At 41.9% G+C, this 21,794-nt stretch overlaps 1 protein-coding gene across 5 annotated transcripts in view; it reads left to right on the forward strand.

The window, feature by feature from the left end:
• Positions 1 to 21,794, forward strand: part of ZNF366 (zinc finger protein 366) — a 354,936-nt gene that overhangs the window by 203,194 nt on the left and 129,948 nt on the right. Inside the window, exons 7-8 of one of the 5 annotated variants that reach the window (XR_010117052.1) lie at positions 9,560 to 9,715; positions 9,899 to 10,260. The gene's annotated coding sequence lies outside the window, so the exon portion shown is untranslated. Of the gene's footprint in view, positions 1 to 9,559; positions 9,716 to 9,898 lie in introns of those variants that run through there. The other 4 variants (XR_010117050.1, XR_010117051.1, XR_010117053.1 and 1 more) reach the window with 4 other exon arrangements.

A 21,794-nucleotide genomic window follows, 5' to 3' on the forward strand; every position in this document is an offset into this window, starting at 1 on the left:
CAATATTTCTTCCACAATATATTTCATGGCAAAATGAACAGTATCTTTCACAGTCTGTTTCATGGCTTATTTTGCTTTCAGGGGAAGTCAACCAGAGAGATGGGCTTCTTCCCCAATCTCTTTGCCAGAAGATCCCTGAAATCTTTCTTGACCATGTTTTAATTATAGCATTAGTTTGTCTAACTTAAGTCCAATTTTCCTCATTTTAAAGGTCAATTCTGAGGGAAATTAAATGATTAGCCATCACAGGAAGGGATAATGTTATAAATAAACCTTCCCAAACTTAATAGTAATACTTCCCTTCATCTATATGGCTTTACAGTTTTCCAAGGGTCTTTACATGTATTATCTCGAGTATCAACTGTAGTTTTTCTTTCCCCTTTCCCCCCCTATCTCCTTTGCCAAAAAATAAAACTCAAGAGGGGCATAGGAAGGAAGGGACAGCAGAGAAGGCAGTCGGCCTGGAGAAGTGGGTGAAACACTCATTGTGGCGACCTGGATTGTAGCCCAATTCTGTTTCTTACCAGTTGTGTGTCTTTTGGCAAGTTACACTCACTCTCTGAGCCTGGATTTCCTCACCTGTAAAGTATGTATATGAATGTACCCTCTACCTAGTTGCACTGCATTATTACCATCCCTCTCTTCTCACTCTCTCTTGAAGCTTCTCCAATTAAGTTTTTGACCCTATCACTCCTCAACATTGGCTATAGTTGAGGGCACCAGTCTTGTGGCTTCATATGACATCTGTATGTTGAAATACCTACATTTCTGTAATCTGCACCCCTCCTTTAAACTTCAGACTCATATATCTAATTGCCCTTCCAGTATCTTACTCGAATGTTTGTGGAGTCTCCAAATGGAACAGATCCAAAACAGAACCCCTGAGTTTTCTTTTTTTTTTTTAATTATTATTATACTTTAAGTTTTAGGGTACATGTGCACAACGTGCAGGTTTGTTACATATGTATACATGTGCCATGTTGGTGTGCTGCACCCATTAATTCATCATTTAGCATTAGGCATATCTCCTAATGCTATCCCTCCCCCCTACCCCCGCCCCACAACAGTCCCCAGTGTGTGATGTTCCCCTTCCTGTGTCCATGAGTTCTCATTGTTCAATTCCCACCTATGAGTGAGAACATGCGATGTTTGGTTTTTTGTCCTTGCGATAGTTTTCTGAGAATGATGGTTTCCAGCTTCATCCATGTCCCTACAAAGGACATGAACTCTTCATTTTTTATGGCTGCATAGTATTCCATGGTGTATATGTGCCACATTTTCTTAATCTAGTCTATCATTGTTGGACATTTGGGTTGGTTCCAAGCCTTTGCTATTGTGAATAGTGCCACAATAAACATACGTGTGCATGTGTCTCTATAGCAGCATGATTTGTAATCCTTTGGGTATATACCCAGTAATGGGGTGGCTGGGTCAAATGGTATTTCTAGTTCTAGATCCTTGAGGAATCGCCACACTGACTTCCACAATGACTGAACTAGTTTACAGTCCCACCAACAGTGTAAAAGTGTTCCTATTTCTCCACATCCTCTCCAGCACCTGTTGTTTCCTGACTTTTGAATGATCACCATTCTAACTGGTGTGAGATGGTATCTCATTGTGGTTTTGATTTGCATTTCTCTAATGGCCAGTGATGATGAGCATTTTTTCATGTGTCTATTGGCTGCATAAATGTCTTCTTTTGAGAAGTGTCTGTTCATGTCCTTTGCCCACTTTTTGATGGGGTTGTTTGTTTTTTTCTTGTAAATTTGTTTGAGTTCATTGTAGATTCTGGATATTAGCCCTTTGTCAGATGAGTAGGTTGCAAAAATTTTCTCCCATTGTGTAGGTTGCCTGTTCACTCTGATGGTGGTTTCTTTTGCTGTGCAGAAGCTCTTTAGTTTGATTAGATCCCATTTGTCAATTTTGGCTTTTGTTGCCATTGCTTTTGGTGTTTTAGACATGAAGTCCTTGCCCATGCCTATGTCCTGAATGGTATTGCCTAGGTTTTCTTCTAGAGTTTTTATGGTTTTAGGTCTAACATGTAAGTCTTTAATCCATCTTGAATTAATTTTTGTATAAGGTGTAAGGAAGGGATCCAGTTTCAGCTTTCTACATATGGCTAGGCAGTTTTCCCAGCACCATTTATTAAATAGGGAATCCTTTCCTCATTGCTTGTTTTTGTCAGGTTTGTCAAAGATCAGATAGTTGTAGATATGCAGCATTACTTCTGAGGGCTCTGTTCTGTTCCATTGGTCTATATCTCCGTTTTGGTACCAGTACCATGCTGTTTTGGTTACTGTAGCCTTGTATTATAGTTTGAAGTCAGGTAGCATGATGCCTCCAGCTTTGTTCTTTTGGCATAGGATTGACTTGGTGATGCGGCTCTTTTTTGGTTCCATATGAACTTTAAAGTAGTTTTTTCCAATTCTGTGAAGAAAGTCATTGGTAGCTTGATGGGGATGGCATTGAATCTATAAATTACCTTGGGCGGTATGGCCATTTTCACAATATTGATTCTTCCAACCCATGAGCATGGAATGTTCTTCCATTTGTTTGTATCCTCTTTTATTTCATTGAGCAGTGGTTTGTAGTTCTGCTTGATGAAGTCCTTCACATCCCTTGTAAGTTGGATTCCTAGGTATTTTGTTCTCTTTGAAGCAATTGTGAATGGGAGTTCACTCATGATTTGGCTCTCTGTTTGTCTATTATTGGTGTATAAGAATGCTTGTGATTTTTGCACATTGATTTTGCATCCTGAGACTTTGCTGAAGTTGCTTATCAGCTTAAGGAGATTTTGGGCTGAGAAGATGGGGTTTTCTAGATATACAATCATGTCATCTGCAAACAGGGACAATTTGACTTCCTGTTTTCCTAATTGAATGCACTTTATTTCATTCTCCTGCCTGATTGACCTGGCCAGAACTTCCAACACTATGTTGAATAGGAGTGGTGAGAGAGGGCATCCCTGTCTTGTGCTGGTTTTCAAAGGGAATGCTTCCAGTTTTTGTCCATTCAGTGTGATATTGGCTGTGGGTTTGTCATAGATAGCTCTTATTATTTTGAGATATGTCCTATCAATACCTAATTTATTGAGAGTTTTTAGCATGAAGCGTTGTTGAATTTTGTCAAAGGCCTTTTCTGCATCTATTGAGATAATCATGTGGTTTTTGTCTTTGGTTCTTTTTATATGCTTGATTACGTTTATTGATTTGCATATGTTGCACCAGCCTTGCGTCCCAGGGATGAAGCCCACTCGATCATGGTGGATAAGCTTTTTGATGTGCTGCTGGATTCAGTTTGCCAGTATTTTATTGAAGATTTTTGCATCAATGTTCATCAAGGCTATTGGTCTAAAATTCTCTTTTTTTGTTGTGTCTCTGCCAGGCTTTGGTATCAGGATGATGCTGGCCTCATAAAATGAGTTAGGGAGGATTCCCTCTTTTTCTATTGATTGGAATAGTTTCAGAAGGAATGGTACCAGCTCCTCCTTGTACCTCTGGTAGAATTCGGCTGTGAATCCATCTGGTCCTAGACTTTTTTTGGTTGGCAAGCTATTAATTATTGCCGCAATTTCAGAGCCTGTTATTGGTCTATTCAGAGATTCAACTTCTTCCTGGTTTAGTCTTGGGAGGGTGTATGTGTTGAGGAATTTATCCATTTCTTCTAGATTTTCTAGTTTATTTGTGTAGAGGTGTTTATAGTATTCTCTGATGGTAGTTTGTATTTCTGTGGGATCGGTGGTGATATCCCCTTTATCATTTTTTATTGTGTCTATTTGATTCTTCTCTCTTTTCTTCTTTATTAGTCTTGCTAGCGGTCTATCAATTTTGTTGATCTTTTGAAAAAACCAGCTCCTGGATTCATTGATTTTTTTGAAGGGTTTTTTATGTCTCTATTTCCTTCAGTTCTGCTATGGTCTTAGTTATTTCTTGCCTTCTGCTAGCTTTTGAATGTGTTTGCTCTTGCTTCTCTAGATCTTTTAATTGTGATGTTAGGGTGTCAATTTTGGATCTTTCCTGCTTTCTCTTGTGGGCATTTAGTGCTATAAATTTCCATCTACACACTGCTTTGAATGAGTCCCAGAGATTCTGGTATGTTGTGTCTTTGTTCTCGTTGGTTTCAAAGAACATCTTTATTTCTGTCTGCATTTCGTTATGTACCCAGTAGTCATTCAGAAGCAGGTTGTTCAGTTTCCATGTAGTTGAGTGGTTTTGAATGAGTTTCTTAATCCTGAGTTCTAGTTTGATTGCATTGTGGTCTGAGAGACAGTTTGTTGTAATTTCTGTTCTTTTACATTTGCTGAGGAGTGTTTACTTCCAACTACATGGTCAATTTTGGAATAGGTGTGGTGTGGTGCTGAAAAGAATGTATATTCTGTTGATTTGGGGTGGAGAGTTCTGTAGATGTCTATTAGGTCTGCTTGTTGCAGAGCTGAGTTCAATTCCTGGATATCCTTGTTAACTTTTTGTCTCTTTGATCTGTCTAATGTTGACAGTGGGATGTTAAAGTCTCCCATTATTATTGTGTGGGAGTCTAAGTCTCTTTGTAGGTCACTAAGGACTTGCTTTATGAATCTGGGTGCTCCTGTATTGGGTGCATATATATTTAGGATAGTTAGCTCTTTTTGTTGAATTGATCCCTTTACCATTATGTAATGGCCTTCTTTGTCTCTTTTGATCTTTGTTGGTTTAAGGTCTGTTTTATCCGAGACTAGGATTGCAACCCCTGCCTTTTTTTTTTTTCCATTTGCTTGGTAGATATTCCTCCATCCCTTTGCTTTGAGCCTATGTGTGTCTCTGCATATGAGATGGGTTTCCTGAATACAGCACACTGATGGCTCTTGACTCTTTATCCAATTTGCCAGTCTGTGTCTTTTAATTGGAACATTTAACCCATTTACATTTAAGGTTAATATTGTTATGTGTGAATTTGATCCTGTCATTATGATGTTAGCCAGTTATTTTGCTCATTAGTTGATGCAGTTTCTTTCTAGCCTTGATGGTCTTTACAATTTTGCATGTTTTTGCAGTGGCTGGTACCAGTTGTTCCTTTCCATGTTTAGTGCTTCCTTCAGGAGCTCTTTTAGGGCAGGCCTGGTGGTGACAAAATCTCTCAGCATTTGCTTGTCTGTAAAGGATTTTATTTCTCCTTCATTTATGAAGCTTAGCTTGGCTGGATATGAAATTCTGGGTTGAAAATTCTTTTCTTTAAGAATGTTGAATATTGGCCCCCACTCTCTTCTGGCTTGTAGAGTTTCTGCCGAGAGATCCGCTGTTAGTCTGATGGGCTTCCCTTTGTGGGTAACCTGACCTTTCTCTCTGGCTGCCCTTAACATTTTTTCCTTCATTTCAACTTTGGTTAATCCGACAATTATGTGTCTTGGAGTTGCTCTTCTTGAGGAGTATCTTTGTGGCATTCTCTGTATTTCCTGAATTTGAATGTTGGCCTGCCTTGCTAGATTGGGGAAGTTCTCCTGGATAATATCCTGCAGAGTGTTTCCCAACTTGGTTCCATTCTCCCCGTCACTTTCAGGTACACCAATCAGATGTAGATTTGGTCTTTTCACATAGTCCCATATTTCTTGGAGGCTTTGTTTGTTTCTTTTTATTCTTTTTTCTCTAAACTTCTCTTCTCACTTCATTTCATTCATTTCATCTTCCATTGCTGATACCCTTTCTTCCCGTTGATCGCATCGGCTACTGAGACTTGTGCATTCGTCACGTAGTTCTCGTACTGTGGTTTTCAGCTCCATCAGGTCCTTTAAGGACTTCTCTGCATTGGTTATTCTAGTTAGCCATTCATCTAATTTTTTTCAAGGTTTTTAACTTCTTTGCCATTGGTTTGAACTTCCTCCTTTAGCTCAGAGTAGTTTGATCTTCTGAAGTCTTCTTCTCTCAACTCGTCAAAGTCATTCTCCGTCCAGCTTTGTTCCATTGCTGGTGAGGAGCTATGTTCCTTCGGAGGAGGAGAGGTGCTCTGATTTTTAGAGTTTCTGGTTTTTCTACTCTGTTTTTTCCCCATCTTTGTGGTTTTATCTACCTTTGGTCTTTGATGATGGTGACCTACAGATGGGTTTTTGGTGTGGATGTCCTTTCTGTTTGTTAGTTTTCCTTCTAACAGTCAGGACCCTCAGCTGTGGGTCTGTTGGAGTTTGCTGGAGGTCCACTCCAGACACTGTTTGCCTGGGTATCAGCAGCGGTGGCTGCAGAACAGCAGATATTGGTGAACCACAAATGCTGCTGCCTGATCGTTTGTGTAGAAGTTTTGTCTCAGAGGAGTACCTGACCGTGTGAGGTGTCAGTCCGCCCCTACTGGGGAGTGCCTCCCAGTTAGGCTACTTGAGGGTCAGGGACCCACTTGAGGAGGCAGTCTGTCCGTTCTCAGGTCTCAAGCTGTGTGCTGGGAGAACCACTACTCTCTTCAAAGCTGTCAGACAGGGACATTTAAGTCTGCAGAGGTTATTGCTGTCTTTTGTTTGTCTGTGCCCTGCCCCCAGAGATGGAGCCTACAGAGGCAGGAAGGCCTCCTTGAGCTGTGGTGGGCTCCACCCATTTCAAGCTTCCCGGCCACTTTGTTTACTTAATCAAGCCTGAGCAATGGTGGGCACCCCTCTCCCAGCCTCGCTGCCGCCTTGCAGTTTGATCTCAGACTGCTGTGCTAGCAATGAGCAAGGCTATGTGGGCGTAGGACCCTCTGAGCCAGGTGTGGGATATAATCTCCTGGTGTGCCATTTTTTAAGCCTGTTGGAAAAGCGCAGTATTAGGGTGGGAGTGACCTGATTTTCCAGGTGCCATCTGTCACCCCTTTCTTTGACTAGGAAAGGGAACTCCCTGACCCCTTGCACTTCCCAAGTGAGGCAACGCCTCGCCTTGCTTTGGCTCGTGCACGGTGCACTGCACTGACTGTCCTGCACCCACTGTTTGGCACTCCCCAGTGAGATGAATCTGGCACCTCAGTTGGAAATGCAGAAATTGCCCGTCTTCTGCGTCACTCACGTTGGGAGCTGTAGACTGGAGCTGTTCCTATTTGGCCATCTTGGCTCCACCCCATCCCTGTGTTTTCTTTCTTCTCCCCTCAACTGCTCCCCTCACAGCCTCCCCATTTTAGTTGATGGAAACTCTATTCTTCCAGTTGTTCAGGCCAAGAGCTTTGGAGTCATCCTGGATTCTTCACTCTCACATCTAATTTATTAGCAAATTCTATTAGCTTGACCTTCAAATTATATCTAAAATTTGACCAATTCTCATCACCTCTGTTATTTACCACTCTGGTTCATGCTACCATTCCTGCCCATCTAGAGTATCTTAATTGTTTCCTTACTGGCTTCCCTGTTTTCACTCTGGCCCCTGTAATAGTTAATTTCATGTCAACTTGGCTAGGCTATAGTTCCCAGTTGTTTGATTAAATATGTCTAGATGTTGCTATGAAAATATTTTTTAGATGCGATAGACATTTAAATCAGTAGACTCTGAATAAAGCAGATTAAGCTTCATTATGTAGGTGAACCTCATCCAATGAGTTTAAGATCTAAATTATGTAGGTGAGCTTCATCCAATGAGTTGAAGATCTAAATTATGTAGGTGAGCCTCATCCAATGAGTTGAAGATCTTAAGAGTAAAGATTGAGGTTTCCTGGAAAAGAAGGGATTCTGCCTCCAGATTGAAACATATGATTACCACATATACAAATGTAGGAGTTTCAGCATATAGATGTGGTATTAAGTCACAAGACTGGTGGCCTCAACTATGGCCATTGTGGAAGAGGACCTGATGGGGTCAAAAGCTTAACTGGAGGGGCTTCAAGAGAGAATGAGAAGAGTAGGGTGTAATGAGAAATTCTGCCTGAGTTTCCAGCCTTTGAACTCAAAACAGCAACATCAACTCTTACCAGAATCTCAAGCCTGCTGGCTTGCTCTGGGGATTTTGGACTTTCCAGCACCCCCAGTCATATGAGGCAATTCTTTAAATCTCTCTCTCTCTCTCACGTTATTTCTTCTATTAGTTCTGTTTCTCTGGAGAACCCTTCCTTCCTTCTTTCCTTCCTTCCTTCCTTCCTTCCTTCCTTCCTTCCTTCCTTCCTTCTTCAGTCTCACTCTGTTGCTCAGGCTGGAGTGCAGTTCTCTTTATATAGCAGTCAGAGGGAGCTCCTTAAAATGAAAGTCAGTGCATAATTCCTTGATGAAAAACAAACAAACAAAAAACCCTGCTCTCCTGGCCTCTCATTTCAAACAGAGCAAGAATCCAGGTATTTACAATGACACAAGGCTCTGTGTCATCTGGCTTACCCATTCCTTTTCTAATATTATCTCCTTCTATTCTCCTTTTCAAGCCAGTTCAAGTTAGACAGTGTTGTTGTAAGGATAGAGCAGGAAATATTACGGACACATGTGGACGATACAAAGACAGGAAACAAATTACATGTCAGAGGCCTAATGGGAATTGGAATTGGGAACTAGAAAGTTGAGGATCGGGGCTACTCTTTCTGTCTCTCAGGACTTTACAGGCTCTCCTTGCCTTGCTTCCCCTCTGCCCCCCCATGTATATTCTCTTCTCTGCTCCACTCTGCTCACTGTCTTGCAGACGGCTTCCAAATGGATGACCGATGGATTGACTTTGGGTCCAACAAGTATTTAATGAGTGCCTAATATATGTCAGTCACTGTTCTAGGCCCTGTGAAGAAGGCACTGAAGAAAACCAACAAAAATGATTGCCTTTCTAGGGCTTATGTTCTAGGGTGTGTGAGTGAGTAGAGAGTGCAGAAGTTAGGGGGGAATATATAAAATAAACAAAATAAATATGCGAACTATACATATGTCACATTGTGATTAAAAAGTGTTTCAAAAAATAAAGCAGGGAAGAGGAACAGAGAACATTGGAGAGGTGCAATATTTATCAAGGTGGGAGGGAAGTTCTCATTGAGATGACCCATAAAAAAAATCTATGTGAAGTAAGGAAACAAGCAAGGAGAATAGGGTGGCTGGGGAGAGTAGAAGGAATGAGGTTAGATTGCTAAGTGGTAGACAGTGGATTAGGAAGGGCCCTGAAGGCCATAAACATTCTGACTTTTATGTTAGGTGACATGGAGAATTCTTGGAGGGTCTTGATCAGAGGACTTCCATGGTCTGACTCACATTTTAACAGGATCACTCTGGCTACTATGTTGAGAATAGATGGTAGGGAGACAAGGGCAGAAGGAGGGATTCCATTAAAAAGTCCATTGAGAATGAAGCAATGGTAGCCTTCCACTATTCTGGTGTGGGCTGGAGTGGATTCTTTGTTAAGGCTTTGTGGAATAGATAAGGAAGAGACCAAAACATGACAAAAATATGATTAAGATCTGCTTTGAATAACCCTCCAGGTGGCTGACACACTCTCTGTGAGCAGATGATCGCCAAATTTGATCACTAAAGATTCATTTTTCACCCACTGTCCCAACTCCCTGGGGTATTTGACAGCATTTGTTCTACATGAGAAAACTAAATTTTAACAGAATTCGTTCAGTGAATTGTTTAATTAGAAAGGAGCCTTAGCATCTTTCACTGGCTTTTATCTCTATTCAGAAATTAGTTGATAACACCTTCCAGGAGACCTATGGCCATCCTACTGATATGAACCAGATCATACCTGCCCTGATGGGATGCCAGAGAAAGACTGCTGCAGGGTACTCGCCACTCACAGACCTCTCCATTTATCTCACTGATGCAAAGGACGCTGAGGTAATTTTTAAAAACTTTTTTCCCATCTTAAGAAGATAAATGACATGAATTGAAATGTTGGAAAACTTATTAAGATAGTATGAGGATTATAGTAAGTGGAAAAGTGAGATAACCTCTAGGAATTTCACTCTAGAGTACTCGCCCATCCATTTAATTCACTGTGCCTTTTCCTTTTGTGCACAGTAGGGCTCCTCTGGAAACAGAACAGAGGGAGGAAGATACCTTCCCTGAAGCCCAGATGTTCCAGAAGCCTGCACCTCATTCACAAAGTCACCCCAAAAATGCCCTAGAGTTTGGAGTTTTGAAAAAGCGGGAAGAAAGCCTGAGTAAGGGCCTGGGAACCAAGTTAGATGCTGATTCAGCGTCAGCACACACCAGCAATGGCACACACAGGTGGAGAGCGGCCTGCCCATCTTTTCCATAGTGCGCACAGACCCATTTAGGATGAAAGATCAGAAAATTCTCTCCATGTCACCACTTCTGAAACATGTGAATATTAATTTTTGGAGACTAAAAGGCCATGGCAAGTTTTCATTGGTTTTATCTTATTCATGATTATAGAGTTGAAAGAATACATATTCCCATGGGAATCAATGAAGACATACTCATTTTGAATGAGATAGAATATAAGTTGTAAAGATATAGAATTTTCCTGAACTGAACCTTGAACCAAAAAAAAAAACCCTCAATTGCCCTGGAACTAAACATAGGACCTGAAGATAACAAGGAGTTTCAGGATGCCACAGGGCTGTCTGTGGAGTATGGGGCTGCTTGCCCTGTCTCTGATATCTGTGGCAGAGAGGCTACTCAGGCAGACCCCTCTCTGGTCTCAAGGTGGGCTGGCTAAGATGTCAGTTTCTTCCTCAGTGACAGCTTGGGTACAGTATGTGTAAACTGATTGTCAGCTGAGCTGAAGGGACTCTGCCCATATTGGAGTGTTCTACAAGAAGAGGTGTCAAACCTAAAGGGCTAAAATGACTATGAAAAGAGTATTGGAAACCAGTGGGACAATTATGATCACAACTGGTAGTAGCCTTCTAGTTTGGGTGAGAAAGACAGAAAGGAGGAAGATGTATTAGTCAAGGTTCTCTAGAGGGACAGAACTAATAGGATATATGCATATATGAGAGGGAGTTTATTAAGGAGAATTGACTCACGTGATCACAAGGTAAAGTCCCACGATAGGCTGTCTGCAAGTTGAGGAGCAAGGAAATCAGTGGTGGATTGTTCCAAGTACAAAAACCTCAAAAGTAGGGAAATCGACAGTGCAGCCTTCAGTCTGTGGTCAAGGGCCCCAGGGGCCCTGGCAGACAACTGGTGTAAGTCCAAGAGTCCCAGAAGCTAAAGAACTTGGAGTCTGATGTTTGAGGGCAGGAAGCATCCAGCACGGGAGAAAGATGGACACTGGAAGACTTAGCAAGTCTGTTCTTTCCACTTTCTTCTGCCTGCTTTTATTCTGGCCTGGCTGGCAGCTGATTAGGTGGTGCCCACCCAAATTGAGGGTGGCTGTGCCTTCTCCCAGTCCACTAACTCAAATGTTAATCTCCTTTGGCAACACCCTCGCAGACACACCCAGGAATAATACTTTGCATCCTTCAATCCAATCAAGTTGACACTCAATATTAACCATCACAGAAGAACTTCAGGCTGAGTCCAAACACTGTGGCCCCAGCCCCAGCTTCCCCTTTCTGGGCTGAATAACCAGACTGAGCCTAAGAAAAGGAAAAGAGTTGACTTTCTCCCAAAAGGCCTGCAGCGGGTTAGAAGGCAATGGTTTGGGGACCATACTGAGTGCCTAGGATGCTCTGGACCATAAAGCTTGAAATCAAATTGTTCACGCACTTGTCATGACGGGGGGGGGGGGGGAGAAAGAAAGAGAGAGAGAGGGAGAAAGAGAGAGAGAGAGAGAGAGAAATTTCCTTTCCTTGAAGAATGGCAAAACACATATCTTGTTCTGGGGGCTATATCTCGAAGGGTATCTGATCTCCCCCTCCTGGGAGGAACTAGAATGTCCTAAGGCAGCCATGGCTCTTGGAGCTGAGAGATCTTTCTGACACTGTGTGAGAGCTGCAAGGCTAAGTCTGGAGCCAGAAAAGTCCATGTGGACAAGTGCAGAGCAAGCAGATCTGAGACACATGTGGGAGTAAGCTGGGCATGTCCAAAAGTCAGAGGAAGCAAGAGCAGACATGCATGAGCAGGCAGATGAGGCTGGTGCCCAGGCAGCAGGCTGAGGCTCTGGCTGGGCTTTGGATGCTCCTGAGAGTCCAGTTAGAGACCAGTGAGCAAACCCACAGTGAGCTCTTATTTCTCACGCAGCAGGACGAGGGATTAAGCACAAAGCCTTAAAGGTCTGAGTGTCTCTTTATCCTAACCTCAGGAAAGAGAGGCAAGTATCATGTTTCTAAAAGTCTGAGAAGTCTTCACATGACCGCCTACACCAAAAGAACTCAAGTGCACATCCACTGCACACACGCACGTGTGCACACATATACATGTGTACACATGCATGCCCACACACAACCCTCCGGAAGAGGAAGTAAAGAGACTTTATGTTTTCAGCCCCTCTTGTGGAAACTTAAACTAAGTAGTCTTTCTGTGTAGTTAGTGGTGGATAGAGAGCGGGTCTGGGGTCACCGAGGCTGAGGTGGCTGGACCCAGAGGGTAGAGCTGAGGGGATCCCCTGAGGCTGGGAAGATGGAGCAGAAGCAGATGGCAGATGACAGCAGGTGAGAGCAGACTGGATTTCTCCTAAATCACCAGGTCCAGCCAACCTTTCTTTCCTTAGGGGCATCTCCAGATCCCATTCCAAATGAACTCTTTCTCTGACCTTTCACCTCAGTTCAGAATTTGGGAAATTTAGCCATGATCTTAGGAACACAGAGGCTTGAAACAATCTTTTCTAACCACCCGTTTGTTCAGACTATGCAAGTTCTGCTTCTGCCTCCAGTGTCAAGACCCAAGAACCATTTTAAAGGGGAGCCATCCTTTGAAATTAAACTTCTTTTAATAATAAAGACAGATTTCAGGGTTGACATAAAAGATAGCCACAATGAAGCCAATCCTCCAGTGTATAACACTTTTCAAAGTTTCCTTGCTCTTCATATACTGGTGTTCATGTACAGTCCAGAGTTAGTCCACATTAAATTGTAGATTGTTTTCAGCAATAACGCAACCATTTGGAAACCTTCAAACTCTCTGATAACTAACTTCTACGCTCCCTCTGCTACTATTATATAGAAAGGGAAATTTTACCTGATGCTGTTAAAGTCCTCACAATAAACACAGTGATCTGAATTGGCTGAAGTGGAAAACTAAATGTTAGTTGATTTTCAAAACAAGATTTCCACTCTGAATTCCCATTTTTCGCATGTGATCATACACCTTGTTGTGAAGTTGAACTAAAAAGAAAATCCCTGCCCATTGGATTAATGCTAGAAGATAATCTATAGCATAGTAACTTCTTAGACATCACTTTACTAGCCACTAAACTTGGAATAATTATTTCTACGTTCAATTATTAAGTCTATACCTCCATTTCTTAAAAAGGTCTGAGGCAGCCCCTTCGAATATTAATATGCATTTATTTTCACCTCCCAAATAAAAAAATAGTTCACAGTGGTACTGATATGTCTTCATTTAAAAAACATTTAAATAATTTTATCAAAATCTAAATATATATATATTTATAGTATTTTAAATAATCAACTATTATTTGGTATATTCAGTTTTCCTAAATAATATAACTATCGAACTTGAAATTTGTCATTTTGGACTTCACATTATCATAAACAAGTTGATCACATGGTTCAGTTCTATCTGAAAACCAGCCAGAAAACCCAAAGTCACCAATCTTTCCCCCGTTGTCTTGGACCAGCAGCAGGCACCATATTAATTCTTACTTCTCAGCATCAAGTATCTAGATAAATCTTACCAATTCTCCTTTTACTCTGTTGCCTGGCATTGATTCTACGTTAATTGGAACTCCATCTTTGCCTTCTCGATAAGTTAGCTTTCTTTCTCATTCCTTTTTTTCTTTCTTTTTTTTTGTGTGTGTGTCTTCCTCAAACTTACCCTTACCCTGCTATCTCTTCTTGTGTAATTATTTCACTCTGAAGTTTTGTCACAGTTTTTTTTTTTTACTGCAGCTCCCAAGGTCATTTGAAATTTGTGTGCTCATGCTAATTACCACTCTGCTATAATGTTGGAGTAAAGGCAAAAATTATCATTCATTCTATATTGGCTTTTCTCAAACTATATTCTACAGAATTATAATTCTTCCAGATGTTAATGTTTGTTATGAGAAAAGGTTCCATGATTAGTGTGGCTTGGGAAATGCTGGTGATTCATTACACACATTAGCATTTAAAAGGCTCCAAGAAGTCCTATGATAAAGAAAATTGCTTAATTTTATTTAATCCAGTATTTCCCAAATTTATTTGCTGAAAGACTCTACCATCACCACCACCACTTTCATGAAATACAGTTTGGGACACATATATTCATAGATCTTACAGACTAATAGAGTAGCCAGTCATTATCCAGAGGACACAGGTAAGGATATATCTACAAACTGAGTTAATTACTCTTGAGGAAGGGATGGCAGTTCTGTGAGAACATGTAACAAAAGACAGTGACTTAGGCTAGGGGTAGAGAATATTTTCTCAAAGATTCCACTCTTGCTGAGACCTGAATGGTGAGTAGGAACTAGCTGCCTGCTGGGGGACACGGGGTGGGGGAGGAATCTTCCTCACTCGCACAGTCCATTCTTATGTCTGAGTGGAGTGGCTGGCTTCTAGGTCAGCTCTGAAGACAGGGATTGGGAGCAGAGATTTCATTCTCTTGTGACATATGGCCATCCATTTTCGTTTCTGTTAACATTGAGATTTCTTTAGAGAAAAGGACAGAATAGAGAAGCTACTAAATCTTTTCAGAGAAACAAAATCCCTCACAGGATCAGGAGACAGCTGGGATGTGGGAGGTGGTAGCTGGAGGGAGTGAGGAGAGAGATACCAAATATAACACCCATTTTTGTAACAAGACTCGGTTATTTTTACAAATGATCGTATAGATTGTTCAACTGTGGTCTGTGAAATACAGACTGTCGCTCGTCAGTAGTATGGGATATTGTGTAGTAAAAACCTCAAGAGTGTAACATACTTCCCACCACACACTTGTTAATTAGATGCTGAAATTATCCACCTTTACCCATGAATGGACTAAAGTTAGTGTTTAAAGGATTGAGACCAGGTGCAGGAGACATTCACAATTAGGGAAGCAATTGTGGGTTTATTTAAAGACCATAAAGTTGAAGCCTCTTTTCTTGATTTGATTTGACTTTTTGTTTTTTAGATTTTCAGGGAAGATGATATGAACATTCTGGCAGAGCAGCTACTTTTGAAAAATCCAACATTCACTTGCTTCTAGGCTCCTGTAAATTCAATACAGTACAGTAAGCCAGACCTTAAGTGCAGCATAAAACAGATGATGATGGCTTGTCAGAGGTGACGTAGGTCTTGATAAATGACCAACACAGAACTATTAATACACAATTTAGCATGGTAGACACTTGGCTTTGGAGGTCAGATGGTCAGAAATCTAGTGGGAAAAGAGAGAGAGAGAACACAAACAAAATACTGAGACCTGGGAGTGTCAGTAGGACAGATTATCCTAAGAAAATAGGATCTCTGAAGGTTGAAGCTAGGAGGGGGATAAGAAACCAAGAGCACTAGATTTATTGCAGTTTTCCTAAATAATATAACTCTATAGAATTTGACATTTATAATTATATTATATATTATAAATAACTCAATATAATTGTATAGAACTTGAAATAACTCTATAGAACTTGAAATTTCCTGTTTATTGCTTGCAAGCAGTGGTAAGCCCATTGAGCACCTTGAGATTTCAGTCTGGCTCAATAGTGTACATTCAGTTCGGTGCCATGGCAATTCCTCACCTGGTTCCTCACCTGGCAGCAAATCCAGTACTACCAGATTGGCCCTGGGGGTTCAGGAAGCAGAATTAGAAAAAGGCAACGGGTTGTTGTGCCAGGGGCAGCCCTTAGAAATGAACTCTTCTGGCCCTATGTTGATCTTTGGGATGGGGTACTAAAAAATTAACTCCTAACCATGTGCAGTGAAAACATGTCATGGGAAGGCCTCTCTATGGGCTTGCTCTGGGGGAACATCACCAGTTTGTAGTGAAAGTTGAGAATTCTCTCTGTGATTTAACTGTCAATATAATGCAGTTTTCAGAGTGTGGGTTCTGGAGTCACACAGACTGAACTTCACATCCTCACTCTGCCTTCTGGTTAACTGTTGCATCAGTCAGGTCCGTTCAGGAAAACAGAGCCATGCCAGGTAATAGGTGAGATTTAACATGGAGAACGAGTCACAAATGGTTTGAAAGAAGTGAAACTCTAAACAAGAGACAGGAGGCCACCCAAAGATTAGCAAAAACCAGAAAGTGCTATCATTCTTAGGACTGGAGGGTTGGGAGCTGCCTGGTGGGAGGGGACTGGAACATGGAAGAAAGGCCCTCTCATGGGATCTGGGACACGAAGAAGGTGCAACCCTTGCCAGCGATGCTGCCCAGAACACACAGGGAAAAATATCCTGGCTTCTCCCTTCTTTCTGCTCATAAATTTCCCTCCAGTGACCCTCTTGGTGAACCAGAGGCCAGTTGGTAAGGGAGCCTACAAAATAGACTTTGCTCGGCCAGCAAAGCAGAGGAAGGTGGGGAAATAGATGTGAGGTCACACAGGCAAACGACCAGCCTTTCAGTTCCATGATCCTGCTGCGTAATGTCCCGTAGCCTCAGTTTCCTCACTTATAAGATGGAAATAGTACTCCTACCTCACAGGGCCATTGAGAGGATTACATGAGCTAGCATATGTTTCAGTTAGGCTTTCTTGAACAGTCTCACTCAAGAACCTCAAGTGATTGGAGTTAAGGGAAGAAGACAGTTAGAAAGAGATACATGAAACCAAGGAAATAGGGGTCCAAGCCCAGAGTTTTATAGTAGCTGAGGAGGAGCCAGACAACCCATCCTAAGAAGAGCAGGAATTACTGTGGAGCTGGGTCTCATGGAGACTGAGGTCAGGAAGACCCTCAGCATCCAAAGCACTCCTCTGGATCTCAGCAGAGGGAGGTGTAGAGTTTTGCTTTTCCTCTTTTACGTTAAGATGACCCCAAATCTCTCTCTGGGTCTAGTTTCTTCTTTTAGATATCAGGCAATTATCCTCCAGTCTAAAGTTATCCTTTACTTATCCTCTAGCCTAAAGCTTTTCTCTGAAGCTAATAAGTTTTCGATATTAGAATTTCTGCTTCCCATGGCTTTGGCTTGATCATGATCCTTTTGCCTCCTCTCAAACTTAAGATCTTTCAGCTTCAGCTTCCACTGAAAATTGTTTACTTCCTCCAACATTTCCCAATTTAATTTCATTGGAACAAGAATCTTATAGGGCCAGCTCTTTTTTATTTGGTAGAACTTTTCATTCGAGATCTCTCATAGCAAGTATGGCTTCGATGTTTTGGGGAAGTGCCCAGGCTTGGTCCAATTATCAGTTTTGGAGGGAGAGAGGCAGGGCGATGTGGTCCAAAATGTGGCTGCCCCATACCGTCCCTTCAGAAGGGGCTGTGGATGGATAACTAAGAGCTTTTGTCCACCCCCACCCACCACCACCACCTCTGGGGTAGTTTGGTTCCCATAAGCTCACAGGAGCTAGAACTCTGGGCCACCTCTGTTCACTTCTGGTTCAGACCTCAATGGTTTCACATTCCACCTGTTGTTTCTCTTCTGATTCTAGTACATAGAGATACTTGTCTTGTTTTAACATGGCCATGGCTTTTGATTTTCCTTTTTATTCTTTCTTTTTATTTTTTTTTTTGAGACAGAGTTTCACTCCTGTCGCCTAGGCTGGAGTGCAGTGGTGCCATCTCAGCTCACTGCAACCTCTGTCTCTCGGGTTCAAGTGATTCTCCTGCCTTAGCCTCCCAAGTAGCTGGGATTACAGGCGCCTGCCACCATGCCCAGCTGACTTTTGTATTTTTAGTAGAGACGGGGTTTCACCATGTTGGCCAGGCTGGTCTCAAAAGTCATGACCTCAGGTGATCCGCCTGCCTTGGTCTCCCAAAGTGCTGGGATTACAGGCGTGAGCCATCGCGCCCGGCCTCTTTTTTTTCTTTTTTATAGGTCATGGCAATCAATGACTTTGAAGCAAAACCAAGCCTCAATTTTTGAATTCACAATACCATCTTGTCTGGAATTCATGCCAATAATTTCTAAAACTTAGGACAAATACAAAGCTAGACATTACCAAAATTAAGTTCTTATGAGAAACTCTTTTAAGAAGAGGGAGTGACCAAATGGAGAAAAGGGTAAAAAGTTGAAGATAACCTTGTTCGCTGATTGAGAGAACGTGAAGACGATGATGTCACTAAGGGTATCTGAAAACTAGAGTACTGCAGGGAATAACACTTCAGGCATAGATAGTTTGAGAGATGGAGATGAAGATGGACTCCTTATCTTAAAATCAATAACCTCTCACCGAAAAAAACAAAACAAACCATAAAACCCATAAACAACAATAACAATAAAAATCAATAAACAACCCAAATATGGGTATTCACGAGTGAATGAGTCAAAGTGATGAAGGGAAAATTAGCTTAGATAAAGATAATTTTTGAGACTGAAATGAGAGGGTCACTTTATCTTCAAATTATCAGATCCTACTCACCATCATCCCCACAGCTGGCCAAGAACCCTAAACCAACAAACAAAAATTCAAGAATAAAATGGGACTAGGCCATATGTGGAACCACCTGAAAAAAATGAACTGCTCATAGGCTTTATCGTTGAGTGAATGAAGGTTCTAGGGAGAAAAGGATCATGGAGTAAGACTTTGCAAGCATATCTCAGTTTCTGTGGTGGGGTGGACAGAAAGGAGGACAAGACAGAAATAGCTGACTCAGCTCTGCCCCCCACACTTTGGGGGTCAGTGTGGGTTCAGGGCAGCACCCCAGACTGGCTGTGATTGAGGACATGGTCTTTTCTCAATGCCCCTGTGGCCTGTCAGGACTTATGACTACTTTGTACTTCACCAACGCATTTGTGGAAGCCCCTTCCTTATGGGGTGGGGATAGGGCAAAAGAGGATTGAGAAGGTTCTGGCTTTGGCATTCCCAGGGAGAGAAAGGCAGGGCTTTCTGAGAATTAGAATGTAAACTGTGGGGCTTTCTTTAGCTCCATACCTATTTCCAAAGCATGTCGGACTTAGAGAGTAAATACAGACTGACTGAAGAGAGAAGGAAGTGTCATCAAGAATGGGACACTTCCCTGGTTGAACATATTCTGGCTGGATTGCTGACTGGACAAAGGAAGACTCACTTGGTGCTGCCAGAAAAGAACACTCTTGGCTGACATCTGCGGGGTTGTTCCTGGCCTCCAAACAGACAGGATATTGACTAGTTGCCTCCTGAGCTATTACACAGAGGCTGGAAAGTGGACCAGGCCCTGGTAAATCAGAAGGAGATGAATCAAAGTGAGTTGAATCTAGCCTGGAGGTGTGGAGGGTTGGCTGGGGAGTCAAGAGATCTAGGCCCCCTTCTGAGTCCTGAGACTCTCTCCCAGTGTGGCCCAGACTTCTTTTTCCTCTTCAACAAAAGGAAGGATTGGACATGATTATTTTCAAAGTCCCTCTAGCTCTAATAGTCATTCATGTGGGAAGGGGGTGGGAGGTGGGGACAGACAGGGCATAGACAGTGGTTCATTTGGGAGCAGAGGGAATAATTCAACCTTAAAAATCAAACTGATAAAAATGGTAAAGAGAAGAAAGGACTTAATCTTTCTCCGCTTGGAAAGATCAAGAGCCTTTAGATCTGGTCTCATTAAAGTTTTTTTCTCTTTTCTCTCTCTCTCAAAAAAAAAATCATATTGTAATTTATGTTACTCGTAATCCCTTGCGATGACTTTAATACTTTTTCAGCTGCTGGGTAGCTACTGGTTTTCACATTTAAGACAGGAAATCTTCATTTAATGATCTTAAAAGTGTTGGTATGGACCCCACCAATGGCCACACTCTAGGAAACTGGAAGCGGTGACTGGTGTTTTTGTTCCTTTCCTGTTTATTCGGATCCATCCCCTTGCTTTTTCTTCCAGATAGAATCGTCCAGAGGAAATGCCTTTTTAGAGTCACAACTCTAAAAAGTTCAGTCTTTATTCAATATTTCTTGAGAGCTGCTATGTGTTGAATGCTAGCACTGAGATAGACGCTAGTGAGTAAGGAGAAAACAAGACAAATGGGATCCCCATGTTCCTGAAATGTACAAGGATTTGTGTGGTGTGTGTGTGTGTGTGTGTGTGCGTGTGTTTAGATGGCACAGCCTAGAAACAGGAAAGCAGAAAAATAAGTGAAATGATTATCAGAATATGTATTGTGATAAGAGCTGTAAAGTAGACAAAGGGCTGAGATAGAGGAAATGGCAGAGCAATGATGTGTCCATCTGGATGTGGGGAGGTGATTCTGGCTTGGATCTGTTTTCCCACCCAAATCTCAGGTTGAATTGTAATCCCCAGTGCTGGAGGTGAGGCCTGGTGGGAGGTGACTGGATCATGGGGGTGGATTTCTCATGAATGATTTAGCACCATCCCCTTGGTACTGTCCTCATAATAGTGAGTTCTTATGAGATCTGGTGGTTTACAAACATGTGGCACCTCCTCCCCCCCCACATCCTGCCCTCGCCATGTGATATGCCTGCTTTCCCTTCACCTTCCACCATGATTGTAAGTTTCCTGAGGCCTCCCCAGAAGCCAAGCAGATGCCAGCATCATGCTTCCTGTACTGTCTGCAGAGCCCTAAGCCAATTTCACCTCTTTTTCTGTATAAATTGCCCACTCTTAAGTATTCCTTTATAGCAATTTGAGAGCAGATTAATATAGGAGGTGTGAGGCGAGTGGGGTGCTTTTGAGTGTGCAGCCAGAGAAGGCCTCTTTGCTAAGAGAAGCAGCTACACCAAGAGTGGAGACCTGATTGGGTGGGTGAGAGTGACCAGTGGAAGGAATTACTGCCTCCTCAGAGCAGCTGGGGAGATGGATGCACTAGTATCCTCTTCTCTGCACACTAGAATACATGAAATTTTTATTTGTGAGATTTAGTTTAGCTATCAAAAAGAATATCCTAAGCTCACATATATTCACATATATGTGAATATATGAAGCATTGTCAAGTCTCCTTAAGGCCAGTCTGGAACTGCTCAGCAGGCCCCACCTTCTTTAGCACAGGCTCCAGAGGAAGTGGGCTCAGTGTGTTGCCTCTTTCAGTGGTGAAGGCCAGCCAGGATACTGTGTGCAAAGTTTGGGACTGAAAATAATCTCCACTTAAAAAAAAAATCCTTCCATCAGGAGGAGATCGAAGAATGAGAAATAGAATCAAATAATAATTGCTGTTTTTATTATTTTTATTAGATTATCTAATTTATGCCAGGCTCTTTCTAATTGTTTTACAAGTTTATTTTAAGCCCTGACTCATCTGTATGAAGTAGGAATTATTGTTATCCCAATTTTACAGATAAAGACAATGAGGCCCAGAGGGCTCAAAGTGCTTGCCCAAGGTTCCAGAATGCATTCCCTTAACCTTTGGCAACACTGCTTTGGAGGGGTTAGTTTCATACGAGAATTTCAGGTAGCACACATTAGGTAGCACAACATTAGAAACTAAGAAGTTCTTTTCGGAGTTAAGAGAATGCCAGTTTTCCATTTGAGAGTGAGATTTCTAGACTCCCATCATCTCTAAATTAGAATCTCTGGGAGTAGAACTCAGGTATTTGCACTTTCAAACTGCTGCCCAGTTGATTCTAAACACTGTTTGAGAAGCGTGGTTGTGTGGGCACTAACAAGTATAGAGCCAAGAGAGTAGACTCTGAATTCCTTCAAAAATAATAATAATAATAATCATAACAACAACAATAATAATAGTGATAATAATGCTATTTCTTGAGTGCCTTCTCTGGGTTAGACATTATATTAGCTGTTTCCATGTGTGATTATATTTAATGTTGACAACTCTACAAGAATTGTATGAT

The sequence above is a fragment of the Symphalangus syndactylus genome, chromosome 18, assembly GCF_028878055.3.
Source record: "Symphalangus syndactylus isolate Jambi chromosome 18, NHGRI_mSymSyn1-v2.1_pri, whole genome shotgun sequence".
Lineage (NCBI taxonomy): Eukaryota > Metazoa > Chordata > Mammalia > Primates > Hylobatidae > Symphalangus > Symphalangus syndactylus.